The following is a 15472-nucleotide window of genomic DNA, read 5'->3' as shown; positions in this document are numbered from 1 at the left end:
CCTCCCTGTCTCACCCTCATGCAGGGATGCATGACCAATGCTCCTTCCCTTCTCGCCTGCATACATGAATGCACGTTCACGCCTCCTCCTTCTCTCGGCTTCATACGGGGATCATATCTCCTCCCTGTCTCACCCTCATGCAGGGATGCATGACCAATGCTCCTTCCCTTCTCGCCTGCATACATGGATGCACGTTCACGCCTCCTCCTTTTCTCGGCTTCATACGGGGATCATATCTCCTCAATGTCTCACCCTCACTTCCAACATGTGTAACTTCTTGTTCTCTTTAACGTCTGGGGCATGGGTGGCTACTGCACAGCTCTAGATGTCGCCCACCTGCAAGGTGCTATGGAAAGCACTTTTCCACATTGGACGTGCTATATTAACCCCCTCTCCCCAAATACAATAAAAATAAAGAAATATATGTGCTTCCATAATGTCTACCTTCTAATGTTTCATATGTGTAAGCACATTGTCCTCCTCCTGACCACATTCTAAAACTATGTGCAAATTGTTCCTTCCATAAACTGTCACTTCCTTGGCCCTTTATTTATAATGACTGTTATACTCTCTCTCTTTCCGCCACAGTATAAAAAAGCCTAGCACACCTCATGATTGGACTAAGAAATTCCTGTCATTTAGTTGGAAATTATTTTCCCATTATCCCCAAAAACTCCTCACTCTGTCTAAGAACGCTTTTTTTCACAGGACAATACAGATCAGATTGACTTGAAAGGTCCTTTCACGCGACTACAGAATGCCTCTCATTCCACTAAAAGATACGCCAGTGCCTACAATTGCCTAGGACTAGACTGTGAGTCCCAATGTAGAAAGACCACAAGTCCACAGATATGCCTGTTTATTTAAACATCTGTATTATCATCAGCGTGTGACTGTAAAGGCGGGACCTCGCGCTCTCTGTAACGCGCTCCATTGGCAACATCAGTTAAATGTCGCTGGTTCAATCCCTCGCGGATGTTGTTTTTATTCCCATTTGTAACTGGGAAATACTGTCGCTGCAATACATATGTCTTAATCAAGCTAGTGGTTATTGACGTAAATGGCAGTGTTATAATGTTTCATGTACTGCAAATGTCACCACATAATGCGCTCTTAATTAGATTTGGTTGAAATACATTACATTCACCCGATAAAAAAGTGTGCAAAGAGCATTAAAGAAACAAAAGGTTCATAACAGTAACAGGACATATCGAATTGTTTCAGTCCTCCACAGAGATTGCCAATGTATTAATGGAAATTCTAAAATATCTGCCCAACTTCCGTGACATTGCCTCACCGCAATGGCGTGACTCGGCAGAGTACTAACCACTATACGATCACGGTGAGCTACTTGGGCTGCTACAATGTGACGTTCCACCTCTATCATAAGCTGTACTCCATCTGTGATGTCATGACTCATGTTTGAATTAAAGGTTGGTTGTGATGTTATCCATGGGAATAAGTGGACACCTGATCCCCAGTCACTTATTTAAGATCTCAATAATCAAGTCAGAATCCAAATGAAAGTCATCAAAGTGGAGCCAATTAGAAATAATATAGTTACACAAACCTGACAATGGTGCGGCAGCCAGGGCCGATAATGGCCCGCCAGCCTGAGAGCAGGAAAGTGTGAGAGCAGTGATGGTCTTGTGAGCATTTACAGCTGTTATTGACCCTGTCCCCTTCCATTGCAGAGTTTTCTCCCTATAAGAAGTGCAGAGGCTCCCTCCGGGGTGCTAATACTACATTTATTTTTTTGCGCAGGAGAAGTGCTCTTCACCAATTGCACGTGCCAAATCACCCAAAGGCCACCACCATAAAATTCAGGCATTCATGTTCATGTGTCCTCCATGTTATGTCCTTATAAAGGGATGCATGTTCATGATGACTCCATGTCACACCTGCATACAAGGATGCATGTTCATGCCGCCTCGTTCTCTCGGCTTCATACAGGGATTTTATCTCCTCCCTGTCTCACCCTCAGGAAGGGATGCATGACCAATGCTCCTTCCCGTCTCGCCCGCATACATGGATGCACGTTCACGCCTCCTCCTTCTCTCGGCTTCATACGGGGATCATATCTCCTCCCTGTCTCACCCTCATGCAGGGATGCATGACCAATGCTCCTTCCTGTCTCGCCCGCATACATGGATGCACGTTCACGCCTCCTCCTTCTCTCGGCTTCATACGGGGATCATATCTCCTCCCTGTCTCACCCTCATGCAGGGATGCATGACCAATGCTCCTTCCCTTCTCGCCTGCATACATGGATGCACGTTCACGCCTCCTCCTTCTCTCGGATTCATACGGGGATCATATCTCCTCCCTGTCTCACCCTCATGCAGGGATGCATGACCAATGCTCCTTCCTGTCTCGCCCGCATACATGGATGCACGTTCACGCCTCCTCCTTCTCTCGGCTTCATACGGGGATCATATCTCCTCATTGTCTCACCCTCATGCAGGGATGCATGACCAATGCTCCTTCCCTTCTCGCCTGCATACATGGATGCACGTTCACGCCTCCTCCTTCTCTCGGGTTCATACGGGGATCATATCTCCTCAATGTCTCACCCTCACTTCCAACATGTGTAACTTCTTGTTCTCTTTGACGTCTGGGGCATGGGTGGCTACTGCACAGCTCTAGATGTCGCCCACCTGCAAGGTGCTATGGAAAGCACTTTTCCACATTGGACGTGCTATATTAACCCCCTCTCCCCAAATACAATAAAAATAAAGAAATATATGTGCTTCCATAATGTCTACCTTCTAATGTTTCATATGTGTAAGCACATTGTCCTCCTCCTGACCACATTCTAAAACTATGTGCAAATTGTTCCTTCCATAAACTGTCACTTCCTTGGCCCTTTATTTATAATGACTGTTATACTCTCTCTCTTTCCGCCACAGTATAAAAAAGCCTAGCACACCTCATGATTGGACTAAGAAATTCCTGTCATTTAGTTGGAAATGATTTTCCCATTATCCCCAAAAACTCCTCACTGTGTCTAAGAACGCTTTTTTTCACAGGACAATACAGATCAGATTGACTTGAAAGGTCCTTTCACGCGACTACAGAATGCCTATCATTCCACAAAAAGATACGCCAGTGCCTACAATAGCCTAGGACTAGACTATGAGTCCCAATGTAGAAAGACCACAAGTCCACAGATATGCCTGTTTATTTAAACATCTGTATTATCATCAGCGTGTGACTGTAAAGGCGGGACCTCGCGCTCTCTGTAACGCGCTCCATTGGCAACATCAGTTAAATGTCGTTGGTTCAATCCCTCGCGGATGTTGTTTTTATTCCCATTTGTAACTGGGAAATACTGTCGCTGCAATATATATGTCTTAATCAAGCTAGTGGTTATTGACGTAAATGGCAGTGTTATAATGTTTCATGTACTGCAAACGTCACCACATAATGCGCTCTTAATTAGATTTGGTTGAAATACATTACAGTCACCCGATGAAAAAGTGTGCAAAGAGCATTAAAGAAACAAAAGGTTCATAACAGTAACAGGACATATCGAATTGTTTCAGTCCTCCACAGAGATTGCCAATGTATTAATGGAAATTCTAAAATATCTGCCCAACTGCCGTGACATTGCCTCACCGCAATGCCGTGACTCGGATTCGAACCGAGGTTGCTGCGGCCACAACGCAGAGTACTAACCACTATACGATCACGGCGAGCTACTTGGGCTGCTGCAATGTGTCGTTCCACCTCTATCATAAGCTGTACTCCATCTGTGATGTCATGACTCATGTTTGAATTAAAGGTTGGTTGTGATGTTATCCATGAGAATAAGTGGACACCTGATCCCCAGTCACTTATTTAAGATCTCAATAATCAAGTCAGAATCCAAATGAAAGTCATCAAAGTGGAGCAAATTAGAAATAATATAGTTACACAAACCTGGCAATGGTGCGGCAGCCAGGGCCGATAATGGCCCGCCAGCCTGAGAGCAGGAAAGTGTGAGAGCAGTGATGGTCTTGTGAGAGTTTACAGCTGTTATTGACCCTGTCCCCTTCCATTGCAGAGTTTTCTCCCTATAAGAAGTGCAGAGGCTCCCTCCGGGGTGCTAATAGTAAATTTATTTTTTTGCGCAGGAGAAGTGCTCTTCACCAATTGCACGTGCCAAATCACCCGAAGGCCACCACCATAAAATTCAGGCATTCATGTTCATGCGTCCTCCATGTTATGTCCTTATAAAGGGATGCATGTTCATGATGACTCCATGTCACACCTGCATACAAGGATGCATGTTCATGCCGCCTCGTTCTCTTGGCTTCATACAGGGATTTTATCTCCTCCCTGTCTCACCCTCATGCAGGGATGCATGACCAATGCTCCTTCCCTTCTCGCCCGCATACATGGATGCACGTTCAGTCTCCTCGTTCTCTCGGCTTCATACAGGGATTTTATCTCCTCCCTGTCTCACCCTCAGGAAGGGATGCATGATCAATGCTCCTTCCCGTCTCGCCCGCATACATGGATGCACGTTCACGCCTCCTCCTTCTCTCGGCTTCATACGGAGATCATATCTCCTCCCTGTCTCACCCTCATGCAGGGATGCATGACCAATGCTCCTTCACTTCTCGCCTGCATACATGGATGCACGTTCACGCCTCCTCCTTCTCTCGGCTTCATACGGGGATCATATCTCCTCCCTGTCTCACCCTCATGCAGGGATGCATGACCAATGCTCCTTCCTGTCTCGCCCGCATACATGGATGCACGTTCACGCCTCCTCCTTCTCTCGGCTTCATACGGGGATCATATCTCCTCCCTGTCTCACCCTCATGCAGGGATGCATGACCAATGCTCCTTCCCTTCTCGCCTGCATACATGGATGCACGTTCACGCCTCCTCCTTCTCTCGGCTTCATACGGGGATCATATCTCCTCAATGTCTCACCCTCACTTCCAACATGTGTAACTTCTTGTTCTCTTTGACGTCTGGAGCATGGGTGGCTACTGCACAGCTCTAGATGTCGCCCACCTGCAAGGTGCTATGAAAAGCACTTTTCCACATTGGACGTGCTATATTAACCCCCTCTCCCCAAATACAATAAAAATAAAGAAATATATGTGCTTCCATAATGTCTACCTTCTAATGTTTCATATGTGTAAGCACATTGTCCTCCTCCTGACCACATTCTAAAACTATGTGCAAATTGTTCCTTCCATAAACTGTCACTTCCTTGGCCCTTTATTTATAATGACTGTTATACTCTCTCTCTTTCCGCCACAGTATAAAAAAGCCTAGCACACCTCATGATTGGACTAAGAAATTCCTGTCATTTAGTTGGAAATGATTTTCCCATTATCCCCAAAAACTCCTCACTGTGTCTAAGAATGCTTTTTTTCACAGGACAATACAGATCAGATTGACTTGAAAGGTCCTTTCACGCGACTACAGAATGCCTATCATTCCACTAAAAGATACGCCAGTGCCTACAATAGCCTAGGACTAGACTATGAGTCCCAATGTAGAAAGACCACAAGTCCACAGATATGCCTGTTTATTTAAACATCTGTATTATCATCAGCGTGTGACTGTAAAGGCGGGACCTCGCGCTCTCTGTAACGCGCTCCATTGGCAACATCAGTTAAATGTCGTTGGTTCAATCCCTCGCGGATGTTGTTTTTATTCCCATTTGTAACTGGGAAATACTGTCGCTGCAATACATATGTCTTAATCAAGCTAGTGGTTATTGACGTAAATGGCAGTGTTATAATGTTTCATGTACTGCAAATGTCACCACATAATGCGCTCTTAATTAGATTTGGTTGAAATACATTACAGTCACCCGATGAAAAAGTGTGCAAAGAGCATTAAAGAAACAAAAGGTTCATAACAGTAACAGGACATATCGAATATTTTCAGTCCTCCACAGAGATTGCCAATGTATTAATGGAAATTCTAAAATATCTGCCCAACTGCCGTGACATTGCCTCACCGCAATGCCGTGACTCGGATTCGAACCGAGGTTGCTGCGGCCACAACGCAGAGTACTAACCACTATACGATCACGGCGAGCTACTTGGGCTGCTGCAATGTGTCGTTCCACCTCTATCATAAGCTGTACTCCATCTGTGATGTCATGACTCATGTTTGAATTAAAGGTTGGTTGTGATGTTATCCAGGAGAATAAGTGGACACCTGATCCCCAGTCACTTATTTAAGATCTCAATAATCAAGTCAGAATCCAAATGAAAGTCATCAAAGTGGAGCCAATTAGAAATAATATAGTTACACAAACCTGGCAATGGTGCGGCAGCCAGGGCCGATAATGGCCCGCCAGCCTGAGAGCAGGAAAGTGTGAGAGCAGTGATGGTCTTGTGAGAGTTTACAGCTGTTATTGACCCTGTCCCCTTCCATTGCAGAGTTTTCTCCCTATAAGAAGTGCAGAGGCTCCCTCCGGGGTGCTAATAGTAAATTTATTTTTTTGCGCAGGAGAAGTGCTCTTCACCAATTGCACGTGCCAAATCACCCGAAGGCCACCACCATAAAATTCAGGCATTCATGTTCATGCGTCCTCCATGTTATGTCCTTATAAAGGGATGCATGTTCATGATGACTCCATGTCACACCTGCATACAAGGATGCATGTTCATGCCGCCTCATTCTCTTGGCTTCATACAGGGATTTTATCTCCTCCCTGTCTCACCCTCATGCAGGGATGCATGACCAATGCTCCTTCCCTTCTCGCCCGCATACATGGATGCACGTTCATGTCTCCTCGTTCTCTCGGCTTCATACAGGGATTTTATCTCCTCCCTGTCTCACCCTCAGGAAGGGATGCATGATCAATGCTCCTTCCCGTCTCGCCCGCATACATGGATGCACGTTCACGCCTCCTCCTTCTCTCGGCTTCATACGGGGATCATATCTCCTCCCTGTCTCACCCTCATGCAGGGATGCATGACCAATGCTCCTTCCCTTCTCGCCTGCATACATGGATGCACGTTCACGCCTCCTCCTTCTCTCGGCTTCATATGGGGATCATATCTCCTCCCTGTCTCACCCTCATGCAGGGATGCATGACCAATGCTCCTTCCCTTCTCGCCTGCATACATGGATGCACGTTCACGCCTCCTCCTTTTCTCGGCTTCATACGGGGATCATATCTCCTCAATGTCTCACCCTCACTTCCAACATGTGTAACTTCTTGTTCTCTTTGACGTCTGGGGCATGGGTGGCTACTGCACAGCTCTAGATGTCGCCCACCTGCAAGGTGCTATGGAAAGCACTTTTCCACATTGGACGTGCTATATTAACCCCCTCTCCCCAAATACAATAAAAATAAAGAAATATATGTGCTTCCATAATGTCTACCTTCTAATGTTTCATATGTGTAAGCACATTGTCCTCCTCCTGACCACATTCTAAAACTATGTGCAAATTGTTCCTTCCATAAACTGTCACTTCCTTGGCCCTTTATTTATAATGACTGTTATACTCTCTCTCTTTCCGCCACAGTATAAAAAAGCCTAGCACACCTCATGATTGGACTAAGAAATTCCTGTCATTTAGTTGGAAATGATTTTCCCATTATCCCCAAAAACTCCTCACTGTGTCTAAGAACGCTTTTTTTCACAGGACAATACAGATCAGATTGACTTGAAAGGTCCTTTCAAGCGACTACAGAATGCCTCTCATTCCACTAAAAGATACGCCAGTGCCTACAATAGCCTAGGACTAGACTATGAGTCCCAATGTAGAAAGACCACAAGTCCACAGATATGCCTGTTTATTTACACATCTGTATTATCATCAGCGTGTGACTGTAAAGGCGGGACCTCGCGCTCTCTGTAACGCGCTCCATTGGCAACATCAGTTAAATGTCGTTGGTTCAATCCCTCGCGGATGTTGTTTTTATTCCCATTTGTAACTGGGAAATACTGTCGCTGCAATACATATGTCTTAATCAAGCTAGTGGTTATTGACGTAAATGGCAGTGTTATAATGTTTCATGTACTGCAAATGTCACCACATAATGCGCTCTTAATTAGATTTGGTTGAAATACATTACAGTCACCCGATGAAAAAGTGTGCAAAGAGCATTAAAGAAACAAAAGGTTCATAACAGTAACAGGACATATCGAATTGTTTCAGTCCTCCACAGAGATTGCCAATGTATTAATGGAAATTCTAAAATATCTGCCCAACTGCCGTGACATTGCCTCACCGCAATGCCGTGACTCGGATTCGAACCGAGGTTGCTGCGGCCACAACGCAGAGTACTAACCACTATACGATCACGGCGAGCTACTTGGGCTGCTACAATGTGTCGTTCCACCTCTATCATAAGCTGTACTCCATCTGTGATGTCATGACTCATGTTTGAATTAAAGGTTGGTTGTGATGTTATCCAGGAGAATAAGTGGACACCTGATCCCCAGTCACTTATTTAAGATCTCAATAATCAAGTCAGAATCCAAATGAAAGTCATCAAAGTGGAGCCAATTAGAAATAATATAGTTACACAAACCTGGCAATCGTGCGGCAGCCAGGGCCGATAATGGCCCGCAAGCCTGAGAGCAGGAAAGTGTGAGAGCAGTGATGGTCTTGTGAGAGTTTACAGCTGTTATTGACCCTGTCCCCTTCCATTGCAGAGTTTTCTCCCTATAAGAAGTGCAGAGGCTCCCTCCGGGGTGCTAATAGTAAATTTATTTTTTTGCGCAGGAGAAGTGCTCTTCACCAATTGCACGTGCCAAATCACCCGAAGGCCACCACCATAAAATTCAGGCATTCATGTTCATGGTCCTCCATGTTATGTCCTTATAAAGGGATGCATGTTCATGATGACTCCATGTCACACCTGCATACAAGGATGCATGTTCATGCCGCCTCATTCTCTTGGCTTCATACAGGGATTTTATCTCCTCCCTGTCTCACCCTCATGCAGGGATGCATGACCAATGCTCCTTCACTTCTCGCCCGCATATATGGATGCACGTTCATGTCTCCTCGTTCTCTCGGCTTCATACAGGGATTTTATCTCCTCCCTGTCTCACCCTCAGGAAGGGATGCATGATCAATGCTCCTTCCCGTCTCGCCCGCATACATGGATGCACGTTCACGCCTCCTCCTTCTCTCGGCTTCATACGGGGATCATATCTCCTCCCTGTCTCACCCTCATGCAGGGATGCATGACCAATGCTCCTTCCCTTCTCGCCTGCATACATGGATGCACGTTCACGCCTCCTCCTTCTCTCGGCTTCATACGGGGATCATATCTCCTCCCTGTCTCACCCTCATGCAGGGATGCATGACCAATGCTCCTTCCTGTCTCGCCCGCATACAGGGATGCACGTTCACGCCTCCTCCTTCTCTCGGCTTCATACGGGGATCATATCTCCTCCCTGTCTCACCGTCATGCAGGGATGCATGACCAATGCTCCTTCCCTTCTCGCCTGCATACATGGATGCACGTTCACGCCTCCTCCTTCTCTCGGCTTCATACGGGGATCATATCTCCTCAATGTCTCGCCCTCACTTCCAACATGTGTAACTTCTTGTTCTCTTTGACGTCTGGGGCATGGGTGGCTACTGCACAGCTCTAGATGTCGCCCTCCTGCAAGGTGCTATGAAAAGCACTTTTCCACATTGGACGTGCTATATTAACCCCCTCTCCCCAAATACAATAAAAATAAAGAAATATATGTGCTTCCATAATGTCTACCTTCTAATGTTTCATATGTGTAAGCACATTGTCCTCCTCCTGACCACATTCTAAAACTATGTGCAAATTGTTCCTTCCATAAACTGTCACTTCCTTGGCCCTTTATTTATAATGACTGTTATACTCTCTCTCTTTCCGCCACAGTACAAAAAAGCCTAGCACACCTCATGATTGGACTAAGAAATTCCTGTCATTTAGTTGTAAATGATTTTCCCATTATCCCCAAAAACTCCTCACTGTGTCTAAGAACGCTTTTTTTCACAGGACAATACAGATCAGATTGACTTGAAAGGTCCTTTCACGCGACTACAGAATGCCTCTCATTCCACTAAAAGATACGCCAGTGCCTACAATAGCCTAGGACTAGACTATGAGTCCCAATGTAGAAAGACCACAAGTCCACAGATATGCCTGTTTATTTAAACATCTGTATTATCATCAGCGTGTGACTGTAAAGGCGGGACCTTGCGCTCTCTGTAACGCGCTCCATTGGCAACATCAGTTAAATGTCGTTGGTTCAATCCCTCGCGGATGTTGTTTTTATTCCCATTTGTAACTGGGAAATACTGTCGCTGCAATACATATGTCTTAATCAAGCTAGTGGTTATTGACGTAAATGGCAGTGTTATAATGTTTCATGTACTGCAAATGTCACCACATAATGCGCTCTTAATTAGATTTGGTTGAAATACATTACAGTCACCCGATGAAAAAGTGTGCAAAGAGCATTAAAGAAACAAAAGGTTCATAACAGTAACAGGACATATCGAATTGTTTCAGTCCTCCACAGAGATTGCCAATGTATTAATGGAAATTGTAAAATATCTGCCCAACTGCGGTGACATTGCCTCACCGCAATGCCGTGACTCGGATTCGAACCGAGGTTGCTGCGGCCACAACGCAGAGTACTAACCACTATACGATCACGACGAACTACTTGGGCTGCTACAATGTGACGTCCACCTCTATCATAAGCTGTACTCCATCTGTGATGTCATGACTCATGTTTGAATTAAAGGTTGGTTGTGATGTTATCCATGAGAATAAGTGGACACCTGATCCCCAGTCACTTATTTAAGATCTCAATAATCAAGTCAGAATCCAAATGAAAGTCATCAAAGTGGAGCCAATTAGAAATAATATAGTTACACAAACCTGGCAATCGTGCGGCAGCCAGGGCCGATAATGGCCCGCCAGCCTGAGAGCAGGAAAGTGTGAGAGCAGTGATGGTCTTGTGAGAGTTTACAGCTGTTATTGACCCTGTCCCCTTCCATTGCAGAGTTTTCTCCCTATAAGAAGTGCAGAGGCTCCCTCCGGGGTGCTAATAGTACATTTATTTTTTTGCGCAGGAGAAGTGCTCTTCACCAATTGCACGTGCCAAATCACCCGAAGGCCACCACCATAAAATTCAGGCATTCATGTTCATGCGTCCTCCATGTTATGTCCTTATAAAGGGATGCATGTTCATGATGACTCCATGTCGCACCTGCATACAAGGATGCATGTTCATGCCGCCTCGTTCTCTTGGCTTCATACAGGGATTTTATCTCCTCCCCTGTCTCACCCTCATGCAGGGATGCATGACCAATGCTCCTTCCCTTCTCGCCCGCATACATGGATGCACGTTCATGTCTCCTCGTTCTCTCGGCTTCATACGGGGATTTTATCTCCTCCCTGTCTCACCCTCAGGAAGGGATGCATGACCAATGCTCCTTCCTGTCTCGCCCGCATACATGGATGCACGTTCACGCCTCCTCCTTCTCTCGGCTTCATACGGGGATCATATCTCCTCCCTGTCTCACCCTCATGCAGGGATGCATGACCAAGGCTCCTTCCTGTCTCGCCCGCATACATGGATGCACGTTCACGCCTCCTCCTTCTCTCGGCTTCATACGGGGATCATATCTCCTCCCTGTCTCACCCTCATGCAGGGATGCATGACCAATGCTCCTTCCCTTCTCGCCTGCATACATGGATGCACGTTCACGCCTCCTCCTTCTCTCGGCTTCATACGGGGATCATATCTCCTCAATGTCTCACCCTCACTTCCAACATGTGTAACTTCTTGTTCTCTTTGACGTCTGGGGCATGGGTGGCTACTGCACAGCTCTAGATGTCGCCCACCTGCAAGGTGCTATGGAAAGCACTTTTCCACATTGGACGTGCTATATTAACCCCCTCTCCCCAAATACAATAAAAATAAAGAAATATATGTGCTTCCATAATGTCTACCTTCTAATGTTTCATATGTGTAAGCACATTGTCCTCCTCCTGACCACATTCTAAAACTATGTGCAAATTGTTCCTTCCATAAGCTGTCACTTCCTTGGCCCTTTATTTATAATGACTGTTATACTCTCTCTCTTTCCGCCACAGTATAAAAACGCCTAGCACACCTCATGATTGGACTAAGAAATTCCTGTCATTTAGTTGGAAATTATTTTCCCATTATCCCCAAAAACTCCTCACTGTGTCTAAGAACGCTTTTTTTCACAGGACAATACAGATCAGATTGACTTGAAAGGTCCTTTCACGCGACTACAGAATGCCTCTCATTCCACTAAAAGATACGCCAGTGCCTACAATAGCCTAGGACTAGACTATGAGTCCCAATGTAGAAAGACAACAAGTCCACAGATATGCCTGTTTATTTAAACAACTGTATTATCATGAGCTTGTGACTGTAAAGGCGGGACCTCGCGCTCTCTGTAACGCGCTCTATTGGCAACATCAGTTAAATGTCGTTGGTTCAATCCCTCGCGGATGTTGTTTTTATTCCCATTTGTAACTGGGAAATACTGTTGCTGCAATACATATGTCTTAATCAAGCTAGTGGTTATTGACGTAAATGGCAGTGTTATAATGTTTCATGTACTGCAAATGTCACCACATAATGCGCTCTTAATTAGATTTGGTTGAAATACATTACAGTCACCCGATGAAAAAGTGTGCAAAGAGCATTAAAGAAACAAAAGGTTCATAACAGTAACAGGACATATCGAATTGTTTTAGTCCTCCACAGAGATTGCCAATGTATTAATGGAAATTGTAAAATATCTGCCCAACTGCCGTGACATTGCCTCACCGCAATGCTGTGACTCGGATTCGAACAGAGGTTGCTGCGGCCACAACGCAGAGTACTAACCACTATACGATCACAGTGAGCTACTTGGGCTGCTACAATGTGACGTTCCACCTCTATCATAAGCTGTACTCCATCTGTGATGTCATGACTCATGTTTGAATTAAAGGTTGGTTGTGATGTTATCCATGAGAATAAGTGGACACCTGATCCCCAGTCACTTATTTAAGATCTCAATAATCAAGTCAGAATCCAAATGAAAGTCATCAAAGTGGAGCCAATTAGAAATAATACAGTTACACAAACCTGGCAATGGTGCGGCAGCCAGGGCCGATAATGGCCCGCCAGCCTGAGAGCAGGAAAGTGTGAGAGCAGTGATGGTCTTGTGAGAGTTTACAGCTGTTATTGACCCTGTCCCCTTCCATTGCAGAGTTTTCTCCCTATAAGAAGTGCAGAGGCTCCCTCCGGGGTGCTAATAGTACATTTATTTTTTTGCGCAGGAGAAGTGCTCTTCACCAATTGCACGTGCCAAATCACCCGAAGGCCACCACCATAAAATTCAGGCATTCATGTTCATGCGTCCTCCATGTTATGTCCTTATAAAGGGATGCATGTTCATGATGACTCCATGTCACACCTGCATACAAGGATGCATGTTCATGCCGCCTCGTTCTCTTGGCTTCATACAGGGATTTTATCTCCTCCCTGTCTCACCCTCATGCAGGGATGCATGACCAATGCTCCTTCCCTTCTCGCCCGCATACATGGATGCACGTTCATGTCTCCTCGTTCTCTCGGCTTCATACGGGGATTTTATCTCCTCCCTGTCTCACCCTCAGGAAGGGATGCATGACCAATGCTCCTTCCCGTCTCGCCCGCATACATGGATGCACGTTCACGCCTCCTCCTTCTCTCGGCTTCATACGGGGATCATATCTCCTCCCTGTCTCACCCTCATGCAGGGATGCATGACCAATGCTCCTTCCTGTCTCGCCCGCATACATGGATGCACGTTCACGCCTCCTCCTTCTCTCGGCTTCATACGGGGATCATATCTCCTCCCTGTCTCACCCTCATGCAGGGATGCATGACCAATGCTCCTTCCCTTCTCGCATGCATACATGGATGCACGTTCACGCCTCCTCCTTCTCTCGGCTTCATACGGGGATCATATCTCCTCCCTGTCTCACCCTCATGCAGGGATGCATGACCAATGCTCCTTCCTGTCTCGCCCGCATACATGGATGCACGTTCACGCCTCCTCCTTCTCTCGGCTTCATACGGGGATCATATCTCCTCCCTGTCTCACCCTCATGCAGGGATGCATGACCAATGCTCCTTCCCTTCTCGCCTGCATACATGGATGCACGTTCACGCCTCCTCCTTCTCTCGGCTTCATACGGGGATCATATCTCCTCAATGTCTCACCCTCACTTCCAACATGTGTAACTTCTTGTTCTCTTTGACGTCTGGGGCATGGGTGGCTACTGCACAGATCTAGATGTCGCCCACCTGCAAGGTGCTATGGAAAGCACTTTTCCACATTGGACGTGCTATATTAACCCCCTCTCCCCAAATACAATAAAAATAAAGAAATATATGTGCTTCCATAATGTCTACCTTCTAATGTTTCATATGTGTAAGCACATTGTCCTCCTCCTGACCACATTCTAAAACTATGTGCAAATTGTTCCTTCCATAAACTGTCACTTCCTTCGCCCTTTATTTATAATGACTGTTATACTCTCTCTCTTTCCGCCACAGTATAAAAAAGCCTAGCACACCTCATGATTGGACTAAGAAATTCCTGTCATTTAGTTGGAAATGATTTTCCCATTATCCCCAAAAACTCCTCACTGTGTCTAAGAACGCTTTTTTTCACAGGACAATACAGATCAGATTGACTTGAAAGGTCCTTTCACGCGACTACAGAATGCCTCTCATTCCACTAAAAGATACGCCAGTGCCTACAATAGCCTAGGACTAGACTATGAGTCCCAATGTAGAAAGACCACAAGTCCACAGATATGCCTGTTTATTTAAACATCTGTATTATCATCAGCGTGTGACTGTAAAGGCGGGACCTCGCGCTCTCTGTAACGCGCTCCATTGGCAACATCAGTTAAATGTCGTTGGTTCAATCCCTCGCGGATGTTGTTTTTATTCCCATTTGTAACTGGGAAATACTGTCGCTGCAATACATATGTCTTAATCAAGCTAGTGGTTATTGACGTAAATGGCAGTGTTATAATGTTTCATGTACTGCAAATGTCACCACATAATGCGCTCTTAATTAGATTTGGTTGAAATACATTACAGTCACCCGATGAAAAAGTGTGCAAAGAGCATTAAAGAAACAAAAGGTTCATAACAGTAACAGGACATATCGAATTGTTTCAGTCCTCCACAGAGATTGCCAATGTATTAATGGAAATTCTAAAATATCTGCCCAACTGCCGTGACATTGCCTCACCGCAATGCCGTGACTCGGATTCGAACCGAGGTTGCTGCGGCCACAACGCAGAGTACTAACCACTATACGATCACGGCGAGCTACTTGGGCTGCTACAATGTGACGTTCCACCTCTATCATAAACTGTAATCCATCGGTGATGTCATGACTCATGTTTGAATTAAAGGTTGGTTGTGATGTTATCCATGACAATAAGTGGGCACCTGATCCCCAGTCACTT

At 45.6% G+C, this 15472-nt stretch overlaps 4 non-coding genes across 4 annotated transcripts; all 4 read right to left on the bottom strand.

Annotated features, from left to right (window-relative positions):
• Positions 1 to 3623: 3623 nt before the first annotated feature.
• Positions 3624 to 3695, bottom strand: TRNAH-GUG (transfer RNA histidin (anticodon GUG)). Its single transcript has one exon. It is a non-coding gene; the product is annotated as a tRNA-His (tRNA).
• Positions 3696 to 5973: 2278 nt separating this feature from the next.
• On the bottom strand, positions 5974 to 6045 carry TRNAH-GUG (transfer RNA histidin (anticodon GUG)). Its single transcript has one exon. It is a non-coding gene; the product is annotated as a tRNA-His (tRNA).
• Positions 6046 to 8205: 2160 nt separating this feature from the next.
• TRNAH-GUG (transfer RNA histidin (anticodon GUG)) lies at positions 8206 to 8277 on the bottom strand. The gene has a single exon. It is a non-coding gene; the product is annotated as a tRNA-His (tRNA).
• Positions 8278 to 15257: 6980 nt separating this feature from the next.
• TRNAH-GUG (transfer RNA histidin (anticodon GUG)) lies at positions 15258 to 15329 on the bottom strand. The gene has a single exon. It is a non-coding gene; the product is annotated as a tRNA-His (tRNA).
• Positions 15330 to 15472: the final 143 nt, after the last annotated feature.

This window comes from Ambystoma mexicanum (assembly GCF_040938575.1).
Source record: "Ambystoma mexicanum isolate Mex_15411 chromosome 12 unlocalized genomic scaffold, UKY_AmexF1_1 Mex_chr12_unloc.1, whole genome shotgun sequence".
Classification (NCBI taxonomy): Eukaryota; Metazoa; Chordata; class Amphibia; order Caudata; family Ambystomatidae; genus Ambystoma; species Ambystoma mexicanum.
The sequence above is the reverse complement of the archived record's forward strand: the minus strand, read 5'-3'. Positions and strand labels throughout refer to the sequence as shown.